Source organism: Zalophus californianus, chromosome 2 (genome assembly GCF_009762305.2).
Source record: "Zalophus californianus isolate mZalCal1 chromosome 2, mZalCal1.pri.v2, whole genome shotgun sequence".
NCBI lineage: Eukaryota > Metazoa > Chordata > Mammalia > Carnivora > Otariidae > Zalophus > Zalophus californianus.
In genome coordinates, this window is record NC_045596.1 from 42,773,909 (window position 1) to 42,797,770 (window position 23,862).

The 23,862-nt window shown below is 42.9% G+C and overlaps 1 long non-coding RNA gene across 2 annotated transcripts in view; it reads left to right on the plus strand.

Moving 5' to 3' along the window:
- LOC113924898 overlaps positions 1-23,862 on the plus strand; it is an 80,626-nt gene that overhangs the window by 4,355 nt on the left and 52,409 nt on the right. For both annotated transcript variants that reach the window (XR_003520844.1, XR_003520845.1), the window contains exons 2-4: positions 7,934-8,117; positions 9,556-9,797; positions 10,306-10,424. This is a non-coding gene — a long non-coding RNA (uncharacterized LOC113924898). The remainder of the gene's footprint in view (positions 1-7,933; positions 8,118-9,555; positions 9,798-10,305; positions 10,425-23,862) is intronic.

The window sequence follows — 23,862 nt, forward strand, 5'->3', positions numbered from 1 at the left end:
TTCATCTAAATCTTGCAGCAGTTCAGCTAGGTAAATAGTGGCATCTCCATGTGAAAGACCAGGAGACCAAGAGGTGAAACATCTTGACTAAAGTGGCACAACTCACAAGCAGAAGGGTTAGAATTCCTTCCCCTGCTGCCAGGGGTTCCCAAGCCTGTACATTTTCTACTGTACCAAACATGCAGGGTCAATCAGGAGAGGTCAACAAATTTTATTTTGGGGTCTCAGGTACACTAAGCTCTGAGCAAATGGTGGCCCCCTCAAAACCACACATTCTTCCTCCACTTGTTGATATAGATGGGATATAAGCCCAATTCTTCCAAATCTTGAAGTTACAAGAATCTAGAGATGCCAGTGATGGAATACATTGGTATGATGTTTCCAAATGTCAATTTTCCAAAATGTAACAAAAGCCTCAATGGTATTCTTATCTTATGACTCTACAATTCTTCAAGGAAATCAGACGTGATCAGAATCATGCATAATGGTGGTCATTGTAATGTTACAAAGAAAGAAAGAGAGAGAGGAAGGAAGGAAGGAAGGAAGGAAGGAAGGAAGGAAGGAAGGAAGGACCCAGCTGAAGACATGTAAAACTCTATTGTTTTTATACAGTGGAATATTATGCAGCTATTTCAAATAACTCTTTGGAAAAATATATAATGACAGGAAAATGCAAAAGGTATATTTGTAAAATAAAAACCAAACAAAACAATATATACAAACCTGGATACTTTATCCTTCCTTTGTTATCCCACAACAGAACTAAGATATGGCTGTAGCATTTGCCTGGACCCTATTACAGATTTAGGGGAAACAAAAGACATAAATATTTAGAGTGATATGAACCACAAAGGCCAGCCTATGAATTGCAGCTTATACATATTTGGCTGTAACTTCATTAGGGCTGCCTTTTTCTCTAAACTTGAGCATGGGCAGAGGGCCTGTTTAAGCCTCTCATAGGAGAGTGTCTTCATGAATGAAAAATATAAGATTTCCTCCTCCGCCTGCCTAAGAGCTCACATTCCGTGTCATCCTCCTGTCTGCCCACTGACCTCTACCTGCATGATCAATGCAGGGAGCACCCACTCCTTTCAGAGAAGACCACAGGACTGTAGTTTGGAGATGCCAACAAGACAAACAATATCAGAATAAGCACATAAAATGCAATGGCTATTTTTAATCTATAATAACATAAAAATTCTTATTTTCCTAAGGAAATTGGTAGGAAGCTTCAATCTGAACAAATTAAGGCTGTGATATGAAAGGCTTGGAGCCTTGGATTGTGTTGATTTCTGCAAGAATGACTGGTTAGCTCAGAGTAATGAATAATTAATGGAATTTCACTGTCCTCCCTTAGGAGTCTAGACTAGAGATGTAATGAGAGCCACAAATGTGCATCATCTATGTAAATTTAATTTTCTAGTAGCCATATTAAAAAAGTAAAAAGCAGGTGAACTTAATTTTAACAACATGTTATTTAACCCCATCTATCTAAAATATTATCATTCTAACATATACTAAATATGATCAATTATTAGTGAGATATTTTACATTCCTGCTTTTGGTACCTCATCTTGGAAATCCACTATGTATCTTACATTTCTGGCACATCTCAGTTCTGACTAGCCACTTTTCAAGTGTTCATTAGCTGTATGTGGTTGGTAGTTACATATTGGAGATAAGGTTCAGGCCAAAAGCTAGGCCTCTTGCACCAAGTAGCTAAGTTATGAATGTAAAGGAAAAGTTCTTGAAGGAAATTAAAAGTGCTACTCCAGTGAACACATGAATGATAAGAAAGCAAGAGCCTTGTTGCTGATATGGAGAAAGTCTGAGTGGTCTGGTTAGATCACAGCGGACACAACACTCCCTTTAGCCAAGGCCTAATCCAGCACAAGGCCTTACTTAACTCTTTTCAATTCTATGAAGGCTGAGAGAGGGAAAGAAGCTGCAGAAGAAAAGTTTGAAGTTAGCAGAGGTTGATTCATAAGGTTTAAGGAAAGAATCCATCTCCATAATGTAAAAGTGCAAGGTGATGCAGCAAGGGCTGATGGAGAAGCTGCAGCAAGTTACCCAGAAGATCCAGCTAAGATGAGTAATCAAGATGGCCACACTAAACAACAGGTTTTCAGTGTAGACAAAACAGCCTTCTATTGGAAGAAGATGCCGTCTAGGACTTTCATAGCTAGAGAGAATTGCCTGGCTTCAAAATTTCAAAGGCCAAGCTGATTCTCTTGTGAGGGTTAATGCAGTTGGTGACTTTAAGTTGAAGCTAATGCTCACCATTCTGAAAGTCCTTATCAATCAGAGAAAGATAATTATCATATGATCTCACTGATATGTGGAATTTAAGAAACAAGGCAGAGGATCATAGGGGAAGAGAGGAAAAAATGAAACAAGACGAGACTAGAGAGGGAGACTAACCATAAGAGACTCATAATCTTGGGATACAAACCGAAGGTTGCTGGAAGGGGGGGAGGTGGGGGGATGGGGTAACTGGGTGATGAACATTGGGGAGGGTATATGTTGTAATGAGCACTGGGTATTATATAAGACTGATGAATCACAGACCTGTACCGCTGAAACAAAAAATACATTATATGTTAATTAATTGAATTTAAATGTAAAAAATAATGATCTAATGAATAAATGAAAATTAAAGAAAGAATTATGCTAAATCCACTCTGCCTGTGCCCTATTAATAGAACAACAAAGCCTGGATGATAGCATATCCTTTGGCAATATGGTTTACTGAATATTTTAAGCCCACTGTTGAGACTACTGCCCAGAAAAAAAGATTCCTTTTAAAAGATTACTGCCCATTGACAATGCACCTGGTCACCCAAGAGCTCTGATGGAGATGGACAATGAGATTAATGTTGTTTGCATGCCTGCTGACACAACATCCGTTCTGCAGCCCATGGAAAAAGGAGTCATTTTGACTTTCAAGTCTTAGTATTGAAGAAATACATTTTATAAGACTATAGCTGCCACATAGTGATTCCTTTGATGGATCTGGGCAAAGTAAATTGAAAACCTTCTGGAACGGATTCACCATTCTAGATGCCATTAAAAAAACTTGTGATTCATGAGAAGAGGTTCAGATATCAACATGAACAGGAGTTTGGAAGAAGTGGATTCTGACCTTCATGGAGGACTTTGAGGGGTTCAAGCCTTCAGTGGAGGAAGTAAGTGCAGGTCTGGTGGAAATAACAAGCGAAATAGAATGAGAAGTGGAGCCTGAAGATGGGACTGAATTACTGCAATCTCATGACAAAACATGAATGGATGAAGAGTTGCTCCTAACGGATGAGCAGAAAGTGGTTTCTTGACATGGAAACTACTCCTGGTGAAGATGCTGTGAAGACTGTTGAAATGACACAAAGGATTTAGAATATGACATAAACTTAGTTGATAAGTTTATTACATAAACTTAGAGTTTGAGAGGACTGACTCCAATTTGGAAAGAAGTTCTGTTATGGGTAGAATGCTATCAAACAGCATTGTGTGCTACAGAGAAATTGTTTGTGAAAGGGAGAATTGATCAATGTGGCAAGCTTCATCATTGTCTTATTTTAAGAAATTGCCACAGCCACCCCAGCCTTCAGCAACCACCACCCTGATTGTCAGCAGTATTCAACATTGAAGCACTCCAACCAGCAAAAACATTACGACTCACTGAAAGCTCAGATGATGGTTAGCATTTTGTAGCAAGAAATTATTTTTTAATGAAGGTATGTACATTGTTTTTTAGACATAATGCTATTGCACACTTAGGCTACAGTATAGTGTAAACAAACATTTTATATGCATTGGGAAGCCAAAATATTCATTTGATTTGCTTTATTGCAATATTCCGTTTATTGCAGTGGTCTGAAACTGAACCAGCAATATCTCTAAGGTATGTCTGTATGTCATGATAAATTTGCCCACTTATCTGTTTAATTTATGTTTCCGCCTAGAAGACAGAAAGCCTTGTGTGTAAAACATTATTCTAGACCCTGGGAATAAAGCAGTAAACCAAAATTTAAAATATGTCCCTGCCTGCCTAAGGCTTAATTTTAGTGGAGAGACACTGAAAATAAACAAATGAATGAGCAGACCTGCTGTATCATACATCACATTCTTCCATGGTCTATCGTCTCATAAGTCATTTAATGAGAAAAGGAATGCAGAAAAACAAAAGAGGTAAGGGAATAAAGAACAGTGTGGGAAAGGTAGGGTCTCTTGTGTTAAGTAGGATGCTGAGGGAGGATTTCACTGCTGATGCTTGAAAAGACACAAATGAAGTGAAGGGGCAAGCCATGCAGGTATCTGGAGGATACCTGGCAGGAAGAGTAGTATTAGGACATTTACTGAAATGGAGAAGTGCTTGGAGAAAACCAAGTAGCGGGAGACAAGAATCAAGATTTCAGTTGGGCCATTCAAAAGTAGAGACACCTACCCAGTAGGGGTGATATTAAAAAGTATCAACAGATGTTCCACAGACACTGGCCAATCAGAAAGGATTTTCCACTATTCAGAGCTTATGGCACTTAGAAACCAATGGTAACACCCTAGTGACACCAGTGAGTGTCAGCTCTGCCTATGGGATGTCCAAGTGGAGACATGTGATTCTGGAGTTTAGGAGAGGGTCAGGGCTAGAGATGAGTAGTTTAAGGCCATGGGATTGATGAGACCAAGTGAGAGGGTGTAGACATTTACAAGTGGAAAGGTTGAGGATTGAGAAGAACAGCCTGCAAAGGTGAGAAGTGACCATTGAGGTAAAGGAAAACGAAGAGGGGGTGATGTCCTAGGCACCAAAGGAAGAATGTATTTCAAGGAGAGAGCAATCTATGGTGACAAATGCTGCTGCAGGGTTAAGAAGAGCACTGAGGACCGATCATCGGATTGGGAACGTGAAGGTTATTGGCTTTGACAAGGACAGTTTTAGTGGAGTTGCCAGGATAGAAGCCTGATTGGAATGTGTTCAAGAGATGACTGGAGCCGGAAAGTCTAATGAACTCTTTGCCGATGGTGTGCTGTAAAGGGGAGCAGAGAAATGGGGCTGGAGTGGGAGAAGGATGTGGGGGCAGCCAAGATTTGTTCACTATTTGTTTCAGTTGAGAAAAATTATGGTGTTTGCTTACTGATGGAAATGATCTGGCATAGGAGGGTATTGACAAGAAGCTACTGCAGAGTGAATCTTAGAGAAGGTGAAAGGAGGGGTGCCTGGGTGGCTCAGTTGGTTAAGCCTCTGCCTTTGGCTCAGGTCATGACCCCAGGGTCCTGGAATCGAGCCCTGCATCAGGCTCCCTGCTCAGTTGGGAGTCTGCTTCATCCTCTCCCTGTCTCTCTGCCGGCCATTCTGCCTACTTGTGTTTTCTCTCTGTCTCTGTGAAAGAAAGAGAGAAAGAGAGAGAGAGAGAGAGAGAAAGAGAGAAAGAGAGAAAGAGAGAAAGAAAGAAGGAAAGAAAGAAAGAAAGAAAGAAAGAAAGAAAGAAAGAAAGAAAGAAAGAAAGAAAGAAAGAAAGAAAAGAAAAAGAAAGAAAGAAAGAAAGAAAGAAAGAAAGAAAGAAAGAAAGAAAGGTGAAAGGAACTGAATAGACTGCAGAATAGAACATAGATAGGGACCTAGTTCATCTTTGCACCAGGGAAGTCAGAGTATGTAGGCACAGATGCGGGGTTGGTAGAGTTGGTGGGGGAGAATGTACAAGTTCTCTTCTTATTGTTTCAACTTGCTCAGTGAAATACAAAGCAAGAGCATGGTATTTGGAAGGAAGCTACTCCAAGATGCTCTAAGTGTGTCTCTCTGATAAGTAGAATTATGGGCATTTTAAATTACCTTCTTTTGACTTTTGTAGTTTTTGTTTCTCTCTATCAAATGTGTAATATTATATATTTTTTCTTAGTAATAGGTGTCTTTTCCCAGCACACTCCTTTTCTGCTGCTCCTAAAGGTAATACCGACCAGCCTGCCACTTACCAGTTGTATGTCCTTGAACTAGTTACTTACATTTCTTTGTCCTAATTTCTTTATTAGTAAATGGGGATGATAATGTCTGTGCTATTTAAACTGCTGGGTTGGAGGAGTATTAAATGAGAAAATGTGTGCAAAAATAATTTTAAAAGAATCAGCATGGATATAAAATGTTCTTATTGTGGTTATTTCTGGTCTTGGTAGGAAAGTCTGAAGCAGGCACGGAATCTAAGAATAGGCTGAAATCATCAATCCACCTCTTACAAGCTAAGTCCTAAGAGCAAAAACTACTTTTCTGACTCCAACAGTGCTGCGTCCTTTTATCAAGTATCTAATTAAGATTAAAAGCTTTGTGCTCAACTCTAGAAAACAAAATATGGAGCATGTTTCCTTTGCTGTTGCATTAAGTTAACTTTATTATTTGACACTCTGGTTAACGTGTTTCCTACTGAGCTAGGTTTTGCTTTTTGGCTTCAGATACATTAATTATGACATTTACCAAAATTTTTGCATTTGTATTCAAAACCACCCAGAGAATATATAGCCATGATTATTCTTTTGTTATTTTTAAAATTACTGTGATCGCATTGTTAGATGTGCTTCAGCACATGGGCTCTGCCGGCTTGTCATCATTAGACACATTCATAGAAATCTATAAATGAAAAAAAATAACCAGATGAAGATAAAACCACTTATTTAAGACACTTCGTATGAATTAAGTAATGATAGTGGAGTCACATAACTCTTCTGCGAGTACAATTCTGAACTGCTTTTGTGTTTCTTGGCATTTGAATATTTCATTGTCAGCCTCGAAGATTATAAAATGGAAAGACAAGGACTGTGTTTTTGTTGTTGTACAATGTGTACACTATTGAAGATAAATGCTCATTAATCTTTGCTTTCAACTTATTTATATCATCTCCTTTTTTATTGTAAGACTGTATAACCCCAGCATTAAAGAGCATTTGGAAAAATGAGAAAAACACCATTATCTCATCATCTAAATATAACTATTTTCCCTTTTGTGTATTCTTGGTGCCTCTCTGTTCTCTTACATACAGAGCTTTGCATGGTTGCAATTGTACGATGTATACAATTTTGAGAAAGAATTTTTAGAGTTGCATTTAAAAGGGGGTGTTATTTGGGTACAGAAAAATTGCTCAAGTTATGTTTCTACCTTTTGTTAACACTAGATTGTGTTAGAGAAACTGTGAGATCAGAAGACCTTACAGGGAGGAAAACCCTCTTGTGGGAGGCAGGAGCACAAACTGATGTGGTTATGGCTGATGTCTTCTCAGGTGGTCCTTAATTAAAATTTTGAATATTTTTTGGCTTTGATTTTGATGAAAATCTTACGATTTATACTATCTCAAAACAATTTTCAACAATGAAATGTATAAAAAAACAATGAAATGTATTTCTCTATTGCCATCTCTAATTTCACATACTTTCGAGTATCAAGATTATGGTAGGTTGATTGCAAATGTGGCCCCAAATTTTCATCTCTCCTTGTATCCATACCCTTGCAACATGACTTTGCAGCTATTCCCTGGAATCTGGGTGGGCTTCTATTATGCTTTGCCCAGTGGAATGCAGCAGAAGGGATGGAATGTCAGCTCTGAGTTTAGGACTCAGAGATTGTGTGCCTATACACACTAGCCTGGGCTAGCCTGCTGAGGTCTAAGAGACCATGCATGTAGATTGGGGCCAAGGCAGCCCAATGGACGCTCAGCCCAATGCAACCACAGCTGACCACAGATGGGTGAATCCAGTCAAGCTAAGCTGAGCCAGCCCAGATGAGCAGAACCACCCATCTGAGAAATCATCCATGGCTGTTGCTATTTTAAGCCACTAAGTTGTGGGTGATTTATTGTACAGCATTAGTTTGGTAATATGTAACCAATAAAAAAGTTCTATCACACTTAGACATTTTGGACAATTCTAATTTTTCCCCTTGGGTTTCTCTGGTAACATTAAGTTGCAGAATTGGAGTGGAAGGAACATGCCTTGCTCCCCATTGCCATCACCCATCTTCCACTAAAGGCCAAAGATTTGTCAAGCCTAGAGATTGACTGAAAAGTACTTCAACACGCCATTGAATGCTTGAGCACAAACAATCTACCCAAGGGCTTGCGTGCTTTCTTCAATGAGGTGAATGTGAGGTAAGACTGCCTTTATTTTCTATTTTCTCTTTTTTATCCAATCTATCAAGCCTACAATCTCTTCTCAACAGATTTTCAAGTGAGCAGGAAACTAGAAAAGATAAATAAAAGTTTGAGTAGTATTGCTACAGGAGAAATGGTCTGTATGGCTGCAAGGTAACATCTAATTAACCTCGGATGCAGGCGAGGCCCTGATAATAGAAGTGCCCAATTCACAAGGAACTAACAAACCGCCTGAAATTCAAGCAATTCACCTTTCTGTAGGGGGAGGTTCTGCTGCTGTTGTTATTTATTTTCCTTCTAATTTTAATTGGTTTGGGATATATATATGCACCTTTTTTCCCTCAAGTGTTTCTCAGTGGAATGTAGGTGCAAGAAATTCCTCATGGGAAATGATGTTGTTGCATGGGCTTGGGCATCTGGGAGGTCAAGTGAGAGTCCGGAGAAAGCAACGACCCTTTGGCAAACAACAAGAATAGCAGAGCCAGTGTTGTCTGCTATGTGGCACTGAGTTACTGATTTCTTCTTAATATGCCCTGATGAGGAGGTGGATTAAGTTATTTGAGGACAAGGAAGAATGGACTCGATCAGCTCTTCTTTCATTTTGAAACATTTATTTTATATGTTTCATTGTAAAAACATGCACAATTATTTTTAGAAGATAGCAAAACACAGAAAAAAAATGGAAGGAAGAAAAGTAGACCCTCATAATCCTATGAATAGTTCTGGGGGTATTCATTTCCAGTCTTTTAAATTCTTTTCTATACATAATTGGAAATGCAAATAAATAAACAAACAGAAGATACCCATATAAATAAGGGTGGGAGCAAAGTCAGAAATTCAAGTGGATTTAGAAGACAAGACACGGTCATCCCTTCCTCTAAAGAGTAGGGGTAATCATGACGTCATGGGGCAGGTGGTGGTGAGAGCAGAGAGTAGGTCAGTACCTGGTAGAGGACAACATTCACTACTGATCACAATGCATGAAACAAACATCAATCTGGAGCTTGGTAAGTGCCAGGCATGATTCTAATCACCTTCTCTCTATTAACTCACTTAAACTTCCCAACAACCCTGCCACTAAGGTGTTATTATTATCCTCATTGACACTGGAGGATATGTTAGGTAACTTGCCCAAGGCGGGAGCTGGGATTCAAATGCACGAAATCTGCTTACAGTGTCCTTGCTCTTAAAAGCTATGCAATTATTTTATTATTTTCTTTATTATAATTTTGAATCTGGACTCCCCACAGGATTCCCAACACCTTGACCATTAAAAGGAGCCCATTTGGCACAGCCGTGGAGAATTCACCACACTTGCAATCATTTATTGACTTAAAAGCATGTTCCTTTGAAACTGAAATCTGAGTGTCATTCATCACTATTCACTGGTGTTATAGCCTGTCAGTACCTTTTCTTCTTTCCACTTTTCTTTCAGAACACAATAAATTATATTCAAATGGAAGTCATGGAGGAAACTTTCCTTTCCTTCCTCATCCACAAAGCTGGTCAATGGGCGCTAAAGCCCCGGGGAAGCAGCATCTGTTGTAACTCAAGGATTCCCCACTCGAGTCGAGGATGAAATTAACAGACGTGGAGCAGTTTGCAGCTCAACATTTGTTCAAGTCTGACACATGCACGCATCATTAGCAACTATATTTGAGGAGCAAGATCAAGGAGGTGAGGAGGAGAGTGGAACTGATTAAAGGGATATTCAAGAAAGAGGAAATTCAGAGCATTTAGGTAAAGCTTCATAGCGAAAATAAATGAACTGGAGAGCAGAGCAAACAGTCAGGGACACTGGATAATTTCGCCTCTGCGATGTCCCAAACAAAGTCATTTCATGCAGTGAATTCCCCAGAGTGGCCGCCCCTCTTACCTCAGCTCCATGGGCTGTCTCTCCATTAAAATTCGAGGGCAAAGATTTTGCTGGTCCTGTTCACTTCTGTAATCTGGACTCATAGTAGATAAAATTAAATATTCATGGAATAAGTTAATGTGTACTTGCTCAAAGCTTGCCTTGACCTGAGCTAAGCAAGTAAGGTCTGAGATGTTCAGCAGGAATCAAAAGCAATATGCATGCTGAAAGAATGGCATCTTCTAACTAAAACCGGTGGTTAATTATAGTGTACGGAATTAGTGGTGAAATCTTATTGGAATGCCTCTCATGTGCCCACTGTTACTCTAGGCCACGGCAGAGATACAATAGAAGCACAATCACAAGGAACAGTGAACGTTTGCCGAGGGCTTAATTTGGCCAGGCATATGCCAACGTGTCGAATTCTCACAGCACCACCTGCAGGGCAGGTAGGTAGGTTTAAAGGTGATCATCTCCATCAGGCAATTTTGTGATGTGCCCAGGGTCCTACAGAGAGTAAATGGTGGGGCTGGGAGTCCCTCTGCTATGCACTTCACTGCCAGTCTCTGTGGTCCTTTAGGAATTTGCCCTTAATCTGAGGACACAAAAGGGACACATATGAACAATTAAGTCTTTTTTTTAAAAAAAGATTTATTTATTTTAGAGAGAGAGAGCGAGAGCATTGAGGGGGAGGGGCAGAGGGAGAGGGAGAGAAAGAATCTCAAGCTGACTTTCAGCTGAGTGCAGAGCCCAACACAAGGCTCGATCCCACAACCCTGAGATCATGACCTGAGCTGAAATCAAGAGTCCGACACTCCGCTAACTGAGCCACCCCCGGCACCTCTGAAGGATTAAGTCTTAAACTTCTGTGGCCCTGACAATAAAAAGCAGAAGAGTCAGTGTGGACTTCGACACAGAGCTCCTGGAAGGAGGCTGTCCTGAATCTGTCTTTCATTTTTCATCATTGGTTTGTTTGTACATCCCTCTCTCCCTCCCCCATCTACTCCTCCACTCCTCCTCCCTCCCACCCACCTTGCAAACAGTTACTGAGCTCCAGCTATGCTGAAGTGGATTTTGTGCTGAAGTCGTCGTATTTTAGCCACGTGTGCTTCTCGGCTTGAGAGGACCAAGGTTAAACCACACACACACTCCGGCAAAGGGGCTCCCCCAGGAAGGACAGTTAGGTGCTGTCTGTCAAAACTGAGAATGCTTACACCCTTGACTAGCGATCTGACCGGCTAGAATGTAGCCACGGGGACATGCCCCATGCCAGTTAGTCTCCGCAGTGCTGTTTGTGATGACCAAGGATTAGAAATAGCTGAATGTTCATCAAAAGGGAACTGCTTTAAAAAAAAAAAAAAGCTGATTGTACTCCCACAGAGATTACGAAGCAGCTAGAAAGAGTGAAGAGGAGGGATGAGTATATCTTTAAGACATTTAAGTGAAAAAAGCAAGGAGCATATGTATAGTAAGTAGGCGACCATTTGGGTAAAAGGTGGGAAATATAAACATTCTTGGGAAGACAGCTATAAAATATCTCTGGAAGGATACACCAGACACTGATGACATCTGTGGGTTTCAGGGGAGGGAGGAGGGAGTTGAATGGCAAGAGGAGCGGGAGGGATTTTTATGAAATACCCTTTTGTATGTGTTGAATTTTGAACCTGGTACATGTATTATCTATAGTCCCCTCCAAAAATTAAAAAAACAAAACAAAACAACAACTCATGTACACAGACCAAGTACTAGTGGTATATCGATGAGTCCTGGAGTTTTAATTTTGGTCCCCAAATCTCTCTAGGCTCTCAGAAGGGAATCCTTCATGCCAGGATGGGTTGGCATCTGGCATTCTCACTGTCTGACTCATACCTGAAGTGCTGTGACATTTGGTGTCTGTCCTTAGCTGGACCAGATACCATCCCCAAGGTCCCCTTCCTTAGCGAGGGAGCTTCTCCCCTGACCTGGTGTTTGTAGTTTGGAAGAAGGTGGTCATGGAGAAAGTGACATCTGTGCAGAACTTGAAGTAGGTGAAGGAATGAGCCCTGAGGGCATCCAGGAGAAGGGAATTCCAGAAATACAGAACAGCAAGTTCAAAGAATCTGAGGCAGAAAGAGTACCTGGCCTCGTGGCAGATGTGCCAAGGAAGGAGTACATAAAAGGCAGAGAAGAGACCAAAACAAAGGAGTAGTCTGCGGTTTGTGTGGGGGTGAGGGAGGTGTGGGTCGTAGAGGGCCTCCCACCCCTTTCCTTGAGATTCCACATCCAGACATCTGCTCTATTTGTTGACTCTGATCTCACGTCCCAGGTCTACGAACTGGCCTGTTCCTGGGTCCCTGACACCAAGTTCCTGCCCTGCACTCAGATTTGCTGTTGGTGCCCTGGCCCCAAGCCTTGTCTCTGTAACTAGCTCCATGACCCAGTCTCTCCCAGCTGCCACCAAGGAACGGGGACCTGAATTCCCGTCTGAGCTGGAGAGTGCTGACATTTCAGTCCATGCAGGGACCACAGGCATATGAGAGGGAGAGACAGGAGCAAGGAATCTATCTTTCCTGTGTTCACTGGTCTTCCTGGTACTTCAAAAATGGCACACCTTTTCCTCAGGTGCCTTTGAGCTTGTGAGTCCTCATCCCCAAACACTATTCCCCTATTTTGTATGACTAACTTGCTCTCTTGTTTCACTCAGAAAATGAGTGGTCCTCAAATGTCCTCCTCGGAGAGGCCTTCCCTGACCTCCTCTGCCACCATAAGATGGCTGCCTCCTCTGTCCCTCTATCTCCTTACCCAAATGAATGTCTTCATCACATATATGGATGTGTTTATTCTCTATCTCTCCCTTGTTGAATATGAGCTTGAGGAGAGTAAGGACTTTATCTAGAATCCCAACAATGGCAGGTGGTTGGGCCTCCTGGAACTTGTCTTGGTGAGTGAGTCTGGTTCCAGATTTTGGTCCCTCCAAGTCATCTGAGTTCCCCTGGAGAACCGGACTCTGCCTGTGGTGGGATGGAGAGTCCTAGGAATTAGGAGGAGAAGCATGATTGAATAGAATGGCATTATGTACAGGCACTGTGCATGGTGTCAGGAACACCATGACCTGCCTGTTCCCCATCCTGAAGCAGAGGGTTGCAGAGGCAGGGGCAGCATTCACCAACATTTTACAGGGAAAAAAATATAGGATTCTTTTACTTACTCAGAGTTGTATTTCTTTTGGTCTTATTGGAGCTTGAAGATGAGCGTAAAGCACTCATAATTTTAAGGTTCACAATTGTTGTAAGGTGGCAATCCACTTTTGCTCTTACTGATTCTTCATTCTTTTTTTTTTTTTAAAGATTTTATTTATCTATTTGACAGAGAGAGAGATAGTGAGGGCAGGAACATAAGCAGGGGGAGTGGGAGAGGGAGAAGCAGGCTTCCCGCTAAGGAGGGAGCCCGATGCGGGGCTCGATCCCAGGACTCTGGGACCATGACCGGAGCTGAAGGCAGACACTTAACAACTGAGCCATCCAGGCGGCCCTGATTCTTCATTCTTGAGAAGCAGCTTTGACACCAGTAGACTGGGTTTCAAATTCTGGCTCTGACACATGGTGACTTTGGGCAAATTAAACTTTTCTGAGCCCATTTCCTCACCTAACACAGGGTAGGGGGAGTGAGAATGGGGACAATATTTACATCCCACCATTGGCAGGTTGTAAAGCATGGAGTATAGTCTTTGATACATAGTCAATGCTTAATTAATGTTCAATCATTTCCTCCTTCCTCAGCCCTTCTCCACATCAGCCACCATGAAAGTTCTTTTCTTTTTTTTTTAAGATTTTTATTTATTTATTTGAGAGAGAGGGAATGAGAGATAGAGAGCACGAGAGAGAAGAGGGTCAGAGGGAGAAGCAGACTCCCCGACGAGCAGGGAGCCCGATGCAGGACTCGATCCCGGGACTCCAGGATCATGACCTGAGCCAAAGGCAGTTGCTTAACCAACTGAGCCACCCAGGCGCCCATGAAAGTTCTTTTCCATGTACTCAGTAGTCCAAGAGATTAATACTTGCCTGTAAGCTCTGAGGACTGAGAAGAAGCAGCACATGATCTTTGAATTCATCATTCATTATGCCCTTTGATGTTCAATGTCCTGGTCCCAGGTCTGACATCTGTAAGAGCTGATCAGGTAAAAAAAATTTTTGATGGTGGGGTCAGTCTACATTAAAGTCATATTTTCACAAATGCACAGGTATGTTAGGGTATAGGCTTAGCTGATAAAAGAAAATACCGCCAAATACAGTAGCTTAAGTATGATGGGAGCTTGTGTCTTTCTTATACAATAATTTGGAAATAGGTGGTAAGTTTAGGTTAGTGGCTCTGAGCTAGGAAGACATCCAGAAACCCAGGTTCCATCTCTCTCATTGCTCTGCTATACCCTCAGGTGGTATTTTGTCCGCGTGATGAAAGCTAGAGCAACACCACTCTATCCACATTCCAGTCCAAAGGGAGGAGGAGGAAGAGGGGGTCAGGAACTGTCACTTCCTTTTAGGGAAGTTGCTAATTCCATTGGCACAAACTTAATCATGTGGCCATGCCTGGCCTCGAGGGTGCTTAGGAGATTTTATTTCTCCCTCTGTGGGTATAGGCTCTGCTAATACTTGGTAACTGGGGGTCTATTGCTAAAAGGAATAAGAAGAAAGTGGATACGGGGGGGACAGTAATATCCTCAACACTCCTGGTGTGAAGGGAACCAGGTGAGAGTGTGTCTGACTGGCTTGGGGTGAGTCCATGCCCACCGAAGAGCAGCTGCTGACAGGTGCTAGAGCTTCCTTCTTACCTGCAGATAGTGGACATTTATTTATTTATTTATAAATTTATTTATTTATAAATTTTATTTATTTATAAATTTGTTTATTTATTTTTGTTTTTATTTAATTCTAATTTTTTTAACTTCTTTTTGTAGATAGTGGCTTTTAAGTAAATGGTGAGTATACATCTTCCCCTGCCCGTTAAAAAAAATGGATATCCAACAAAACCAAAGGTAGGCAAGTTCATGCCCATAACTGTATTTTTAATGGTTTCATACCATCCGGATCAGTCCTGGCTGTTTTCGAACTCAACCGAAGGGTTTTTGTTGTTGTTGTTGTTGTTGTTTTGAAACTCAGAGCCAAGGTTTTACCTCAGCTCCTAGGAGTTTGGTGCCCCGTGATAATCATTAGGGTCAGCGCAGAAACTGAGAGCTGGTGTGGCCCACGGTCATGCAGGAAGCTGGGGTGGGCACGGGCACAGCATCTCAACTGGAGTGTCGGGACTTGGGACTTATAACTTCACTTACCTCAGCATCCGTGCTTTGGTTTCTGTTTCTGTTAACAAGGGCCAGAAGAAGCAGCATGCCATAGTATTTTGGGGAGAGAATCACTCTGAACAATGATTGTTAAGCTCTCTCTGCCAATGTCAGCTGCAGCTGCATGCTGACAGATCTGCCCCTAGGATCTTCAGACTGAGCTCCAACAGACTCAGAGCCTGGTCACATTAGCTCACCTTTGTATTGTCATTTTAGAACAATTTGATATCCCCTTCTGTCTTCTGGTCCTCTCGTTTGGGGTGGATTGATAGTCCATTATTGTTGTTATTACTAGTTTACAGATGAAGAAACTGAGATGCAAAGAGATTAGGGGTATTATTCAAGGATCCCAAGCTGATGTGTGGTTCTCTATTGTCTCTACTTCCTGCAGTATTAAATGAGACCAATTTAAAAAGTTATTACATCAGGACATGCTTGTTATATGAATGGGTAAGCATTGGTAAAAAGTATGATCATATCAGAAAATGTTAGACTGTCATAGAAAAGAGAACTTTTGTAGGCAGTTCAACAAACTTTCTATCTACCTCTGCTTTGTACACCAGCCTAGGGATGGCATTGGCACTATAGAACACTGTTCTATAGATTTTCACATTTATTGTCCACTCTCTAGTTTATAGAGCAGATTCGCACATATCAACAGGCCTGTAAGCTAAGTAAGGATGGGATCTGCGTCTTAAATCTTTTTGTAGTCACTGTGGTATCCTGCACAGAGTAGGTGCCTTCTAAATTTCTATGGGATGAATACTCTTGTTTGGTCCTTGGACAGATCAGGAGGGTAAAGACAGATGGTTTCCCCATGGAATAGGCCTGGACACTGAGGCTTAGGGAGGTCGGGTGGCAGGCTGCCTATCATAGAGCTCAGAAGCAGTGCCGTAGGGAGTAGGCCAGTGGTTTCCGAGTTTCCTGCCCCAGTGATCCTGACATTGTCGTCCCACACCCTGCTCAGCCGTTTAGCTACTTTATCTCTGAATCCAAAGCACGCACTCCTAGGCACTCCAGAGGTCCATGTAAGTATCGTTTTTCTCTCTAAAGAAGCCTAAATCTTCTTTCTTCAGGGAATAAATTCAGAGCTTGAGACAATTGGTCTGGTTCTTGCTCTCTTTCAGTAAACGTGAAAATGCATCCTTTAAAAATTGCAGTTCCTGCTCTTGAAAATACAAGTGTGTTTTCTTCCCCTGCATCCTGGCTACAGAGAATTTGGTCACAGGTCTACTTTATCACTTGATTTTTCTGAAAAATGAATAGGACTGGAAAAACTTCCTTCAGGGTCCTCAGTGGCCTAACCTTGTCCTTTCTCCACAAATTCTAACTCTCTCTCTCTCTCTGTCCACAGTTGGACTGAGGTCAGTTCTAAACTTCTCAGGAGACAACATCCTGTTCTGATTCCCATTGACCCTGAGATTTTCTACAACACTCTTTCCCCCTCAAACCTGATCCTCTTGTTTTTCAATTCCCTTTTTGATCAATGGTACCATTTGTAAGTAAGAAATCTGAAGAATTACCCCCTCCCTCTTCCTCCCATGGTGGGTAGACTGTAAAATGATCCCCAATGATCCTCACCTCCTGATGTTCCCACTCTGGTGTAACGCCCTTCTTTGAGTGTGGGCAGGATTTGTGATTTGCTTCTAATTCATGGAAGATAGCAAAGGTGATGGAATGTCACTTCTGTGATTGATGTACGTATGACTGTGACTTCAGTCTTGCTACAAGACTTTCTTTCTCTTACTGACTTAGACAAAGCAAGCTGTCATGGCAGGGAGGCCCAAATGGTGAGATGCTGAGCGCAGTCTCTAACTAGAAGCTGGCAAGGAATTGAGGTCCTCCGTGCAATTGAATTCTGATAATCAATAATCGTATGAGCTTGGAAGTGGTTGCTTCTCCAGTTGAGCCTTCAGATGAGATCCCAGGCCTGGCTGATAAGCTGAGAGCTCTTGAATCTCTATGTTTTTGTACACTCCCTCTGCCTCTGCTTTGTGTCAGGCTTCATTTGGATAAAACAATTACCCCCTGTATCAGTCAGGGTCCCAGCAGGGAGCCAGAAGGTACTCTCAAAGGATTTAACTGAAGGGTGATGTGGACAGGGCTAAGGGCACCCAGGGACTGGTAGCAGCAGGAAAGCATTATCATCCCAGGCCTAGAACGGCAAGAGGAATGAATGGTGATGCCAGAGTTTGATGAAAGCTGGAATAGAGAAAGGAGTTGTCTGGCCAGAACTGTGGCTTTAGGTAGAGAAAGAATACAACTGCTGCCTGGACTATGGAAGAAAAAGGGAGGACAGGTAAATAAGTGCCCTAACCTCTCTCTTCTTTTGTCCTCCGATCCCTGGCTGTGTCTCCCATTGGGCAAACTCATCCAGAAGCCAGATTAGTCTTCTCCTGCCCTTGGACTGAGATTTACACCATGGTCTCCCCTGGTTCTAGGTCTTCCAACTTGGACTGGAATTACACTATTGGCTTTCTTGGGTCTTCTGCTTGCAGATAGGGCAGAGCATGGGACTTCCCAGTCTCCATAATTGTGTAAGCCACTTCCGCATAAGAAATCAATGTCCTTCTCTCTCTGTATCTATCTGTATCTGTATCTTGTATCTATCTGTATCTGTATCATATCTATCTATATCTGGGAGACCTAGCACTGGTGACTTGGTCCCTGTATATATGTTTGCTTTGACCCCCTCCTTTTTCTGGCAAGAGCAGACATTTTGGATTATTTACCTTTTTATCCCCAAGGTCCGGCACAAATAAAAGCTCAGTAAACATAGGTTTGAATGAGGTTTCCCTTACTATCTCACGTCTTATCTCGGATTTCTCTCAAAGCAGACCCTGAGACAAGACATGGGCACAGGTATTTATTTTATTTGGGAGATGATCCCAGGAAGCAAAGTGAAGGAGTAGAGAAAGTAAGAGAGTGAAGAGAGAAAAGCCAATGAATTGCTGCTGTGGGCAGTGCACCCAATCCCACTGAGAGTCCCTGAGAAAGCACACGGAGCTGTCACAGGGCCATCTATCACAATACAGGGAGGTAGGGGCAAATCCACCAACTGCTGCTTCCTGTTGCTTGAAGGTTGTCTCCCAGAGGAGTTAATTTGCCCATGCTTCTGAGTTGTTCTTGGCATCAGAGCAAGCCCCGTGGAGTGAGAAAGCCCCCAGGTAGAGCAGCAAAGAGTGGCAGGCACCTGAGGTGGGAAGCTGTCACAGGCTGAATGAAGCTGTCTCCCCAGCTGCAGGTGACTGCAGGTGGTGTGGGATGCAGTGCAGGATGTGGTGGGGGTGGGCTTGCAGTGGGTTCCACTGCACCCAGCCTCCTGGATTGGAGACAAAGGGAGCCTGAAATAATTGTTTCCCATTTATAAACACCTGCTCCTTTGTCAGTCTGCTTCTTTAAAGCAGGCTTGGGAAATATTTTTGGAAGGTTACAAGGGAAGTCAGTATTTTCAGTCATTAGTTTTAGTAATTATTAATGCTACTTCCTCTTTAAAAGAGTTCTGATTTGGACAATAAATTAATTGGTCATCCTACCCTTAGAAAATAGCCATGACAGCACCCACCCTCACTACTGTCATGAAGAGCACGTGGACTCTGCGTCCACCTCTGTCCTAAGCCAAGGCTCAGGACAATGTCCAGGACTGTGGTATGCTAGGAGCTCCTCTCTTCCCTGTTTGTGCAGGGGAGCTGGACATTTAGAGAGCCAGGGTAAGGGGGCTCTCTCTTTCCACTCAAGGGTCTACAGCCTGCCTCCCTCCCTGCCCTTGAAGAATGTTTGATTTGTCCATTTGTCTGGCTTTCAGTTCATCCTCACTTCCTGGTTGCACTCCAAATTCCTCTGGACTAGAGGCCACCCCTGATTTCCACTCAGCTGGGATCTTGACCTTCTCATCTTCCAGCCCCCTTTTCCTAGGGCTGGACCTAGCTTCCTGATCCTTTCTGACCTATACCAGTCATCACAGCCTCAAAATTTTCCCCTCCCCACATGTTTGGCTTAGACCTTGAGTGCCAGAACTACACTGGACTTGAGTTCACTATGGCCCCTGGCCTTGGAGCTGAGCGGCTGAACCTCCTCTGGAAAGCTTTGCCCTCTATTGCCCCAGCTAGTTTTCTCTCATTTCCATTTGAGCAGTCCTGGAATTTCCAACATACTCTGTGATCAAGACTATCTGGATTATAACAAGTTTTGGCACAGAGTATGCTGAAACAAATGAGAAAAAATCGAAGAGCTAGAAATGGTGAGTTCCATAAGATTCATTCATGTGTTCATTCATGCATAAATTTACTCAAATATTACTGAACTATCTGGCAACACAGTTCTAGACTCACAGTAGGTACCTAGTATTTGTGGGATTGCCCAGACAGGGGCAGGTACAGAAGTATGTCCCCCAGGGCCTCTGAAAACCAGGTGGGGGAGACTGGGAGTACTCAACCCTAATTTCTCTCCCACTCAACTCAAGGTGCAGAGTCCCCTCACGGCTCAGGATAGATGGAGTTTGGTCCAGGAAAGTACATTATAGTGTTAGTGTCTCAGCTATATGACCCTAGGAATAATAGTAATGTTAAGGTTTGAGTTTCCATGAAGCAGGTAATCCTGCTCCTTATTTCTTTCTGCTCCTTATTACCCTTCCCCTGACTTGCTCCATGTCTGGCTGCTCACAGAAAGGCCACGTTCAGCTCTGCTCTAAGCTTTATGGGGCCAGGCTTCTGGAGGTGATTCTGCAATGACCCAGTGGGCAGTGGGACCAGGCGGTAAGTTTGATTCTGAGGTGCAGTATTAGGAAGCCCAAGTTCTCCCTCATCCACTATATTGCAATATAGAACATTTTGATCTCTACTTTCCAAATACCCATGTCTCTCTTCCAATTAGTTCTCTGTACTGATGGGAAGCAGTGATGAAAGTCATTGGGCGTCATCAAAACCCATTACATAGTTCTAATTCACAGGGTTGGTGTGAGAATTAAATGCATCTTTAGGATAGGGCCTGGCACTTAGCTATTGTTATTGTTAGTAGTAATAATAGTAACAGTAACCTGATTCCTCACCACACCTAGCTGAGAAAAAAAAAAAGCAACACTATTAAGTATGTAGTCAAACATGGGCAAATAATGTTTTGGACAAGGGAAAAAATGGGCAGAAATGCATATAGCAAAGTGGGGATTGGGAGAAGAAAAGTGGGTGCTGTGGGATGAGTCACACCCCAATCTAGACAGGCCCAGACAGCTTCTCTGAAAGCAGGCTCAGAACTGACCTCTGAGTGGAGCCTGGGCAGCCTCGGAACATTCTACCATTTCCACGGGCAGGAGTGCCACACCCACTGTCATCAGAAAGACTAGCAGCGAGGAGCAGCTCAGTTTCTTGCCTTTGTGCCATTTCTTTTTTTTTTTTTAAGATTTTATTTATTTGAGAGAGAGAGAGAGAGTATGAGCAGAGGGAGGGGCAGAGGGAGAGGGAGAGAGAATCTCATGCAGACTTCCCACTGAGCGCAGAGCCAGAGGCGGGGCTGATCCCATACCCCTGAGATCATGACCTGAGCCGCGATCCAGAGTCCCATGCTTAACCTACTGAGTCACCCTGGTGCCATGCCTTTATTCCATTTCTTGATCGAGGGTGGTGGGGGGGATGGAGAGCAAGAGAATGCAGACCAGGGACATCAGACCTAAGTCCAGGCCACCTGCGCCTGACTGGGAGGGCCATCAAAGCATATTCCTTCATTTGCTCAAAGTCCTGCTGATGGAGCAGGTTAGTCTATTCTCATTACTTATAATTAAATTATTGATTGAGTAGCTACCACATATCTACCTCAGCTCACTCTTTTTAATTTGGGTGTTAACTTGCCAGGGAATACCTCTAAGGAAGATGCCAATAACTCCTTCGCAGCTTGTTTAGGATCCTTTTCATTTTCTTCTAAATCATTTTAAAATGCAACAGTTGGGAAAGCTATCAAGCATTTTAAATTATTATTGGGTGTTTCTTACAACTTGCCTGAGGTGGCAGCATTTATGGGGATCTCCCTAACTTCCAGTGGCTCTCCAAATGCACCCTAGGACTGTCATTTTCATTTTGACAAAACTCAGAGAAAAATATTGATCCTAAGGCGGGTACAAATGGTGGAGAGATAGCTACTATGAAAATGTAGATGTTCCATTTTACATTATTAATGAAGACAGCTAAAGAGCCATGCTGGCAGCAAACCCACCTTTTAGAGTGTCTTAAGTATGTCTGTGCCAACAGCAGGGGGTAAAGGGGAGAGTGGGCATCCCTGACCCTCTAGTCATCCATTCCCAGTGCATTCCAGCTTCAGACGTGGTCCCAAGTCATCCAGGATGGAGCAGTGTTACAGGGGATCTCCTTCATTCCCCTCAGTTTCTCTGACCATCTGACTGTCCCATCTCCTTAAGCAAGGTGGTTGAGGTAGGTCAGGTGGTTGACTTCTTCAGCCAAATGACCCAGGTCTGGGGGCTAGGCTTCTAAGAGTATGGTGGGTTGGGTTGGATGGGGGAGACCCTAACAAGCCTGGTAGCGCATACTGGATCCCTAAGCACAGCACTGCTTCATTTATGGGGATTGCTGCCGCTTACCTAAACTAGCCTCTTCTACCATGATGAAGCTCCCAGGCTTGGTCACCATTGACATCTTTCATGGGATGATTTCCTCAAAGTGGGTATTTATTTTCTCAAATGCCAAACCTTTAAAGTTCGGATAATGTCTTAACAGTTTTCCATTGGAGGCACCATAAAAGTATTCTCTAAAGTGGATAGCAGGGGCGCCTGGGTGCCTCGGTAGGTTAAGTGTCCACCTTCGGCTCAGGTTCTGATCCCAGGGTCCTGGGATCGAGTCCTGCACTGGGCTCCCTGCTCAGTGGGGGAGTCTGCTTTTCCCTCTCCCTGTTTGTGCTCTCTCTCTCTCTCTCTCTAATAAATAAATAAAATCTTTAAAGTGGATAGCAGAAGCCTTAAATATTTGACTCAGTGACTTAAGGATCTGGGAAAAGAGTCTAAGTAGGGTATTTATCTCTACATTGATAGAGAAAAAAAATCAGGATCAAACTAGTTATCTATCAGTAGAGGATTGGTTAAATAAGTTATGATGTATCCATATAATGAAATATTGTAAAGCCATTAAAATTGTCATAGAGTCATATTTATGGACATACGAATACATTCAGAAATACTAAGTGAAAAGCAAAATGCAAAATAGCACACACAGTATGATGATAATAAAAGCTACCATTTATTGCATGCTTACTGTGTGCCAGGCATTGTACTATATTCTTTTCCTGCATTATTCTAAACAACCCTTATAATACTCCAAGTAGGAGGTATGTTTTTCATTTCCAAGATAAGAAAACTGAGGCTGGAGGAAATTCCAGTGCTCCCTGCTATAGACTGAATGTTTGTATCTCCTCAAATTCATATGTTGAAACCTAATGCCCATTGTGGTGCTATTTGGAGGTGGGGCCTTCGGAAGGTGGCTAGATTATGAGGGCAGAGCCCCTGTAAAAAATAGTGCCCTTACAAGACCCCAGAGAATTGCCGTGTCCCCTCTGCCATATGAGGTCATCGCAGTAAGACATCTATGAACCAGGAAGGGAGCTCTCACCTGCCACTGAATCTGCTAGAGTGTTGATCTGGGACTGCCCAGCCTCTAGAGAAGTAAATGTCTGTGTTCGAGCCACTTAGTCTATGGTTTTCTGTTGTGGCAGCCTGAATTGATGGAGACGCTTGTTCAAGGTCACATGCAAAGCTGGGATTCAAGCTCTGATTCTCACAGTCTGTTTTTTGGCTTAAAATACACACATGCTCAAAGAGACAGAGGGACATCTGAAAAGATACATAACACAATGTTCATGGTAGTTAATTCAGGATGGTGGGATCACAGATGGTTTTTTCTTCCTTTTGCCTATTTGTATATTCTCATTTATCTTTAGTGCACAGGTATTCTTTCTTTCCCTCCTCTCCTTCCTCCCTTCCTCCTTCCTCTCTTTCTTTCTTTTTTTTCTCTTTCTCTCCTTCATTCTTCTATTCAACAAATATTTATGGAAAACTCTCTGCATTCCGGGTACTGTTCTAGCCCTGGAAATAGAGTAGGGAACAAACAAAAATCCTTGCTCCCAGGGAGCTTACCTTCTAATGGAAGGAGGCGGACATTTAACCAAATAAATAAGTAAAGTTCACGGTGAATTTGAATGTGCCAAGTGCAGTGGGAAAAATAAAACAGGGAAGGGACACAGGGCGTGCCAGCGCAGGGGGCTGGGATTGTGACTCAGAATAGAGTGGGTCAGCGTTGGCCTGCCTGAGGACGTTGACACTTGAGCTAAAACTTGAGATGCGAGAAGGTGGCGGCCACACGGAGAAGTGGGGGGAGAGTGGGAGGAGGTCGTGGGAGGAGGTCATGGAGCAGCCGTGACCGCTGGCTGATCCACGGGCTGACCTGACCTGGCCGCTGGGGGTTCCTCACCCCCCTGTCCTTGCCTGTATGCCCTGCCCAGCGTTCCCAGGTGGGAGCCCTATCAGGGATGGAGCCACGAGAGCGCGAGGAGTTGAGAACACCTGCGTGGTATGTGAGACT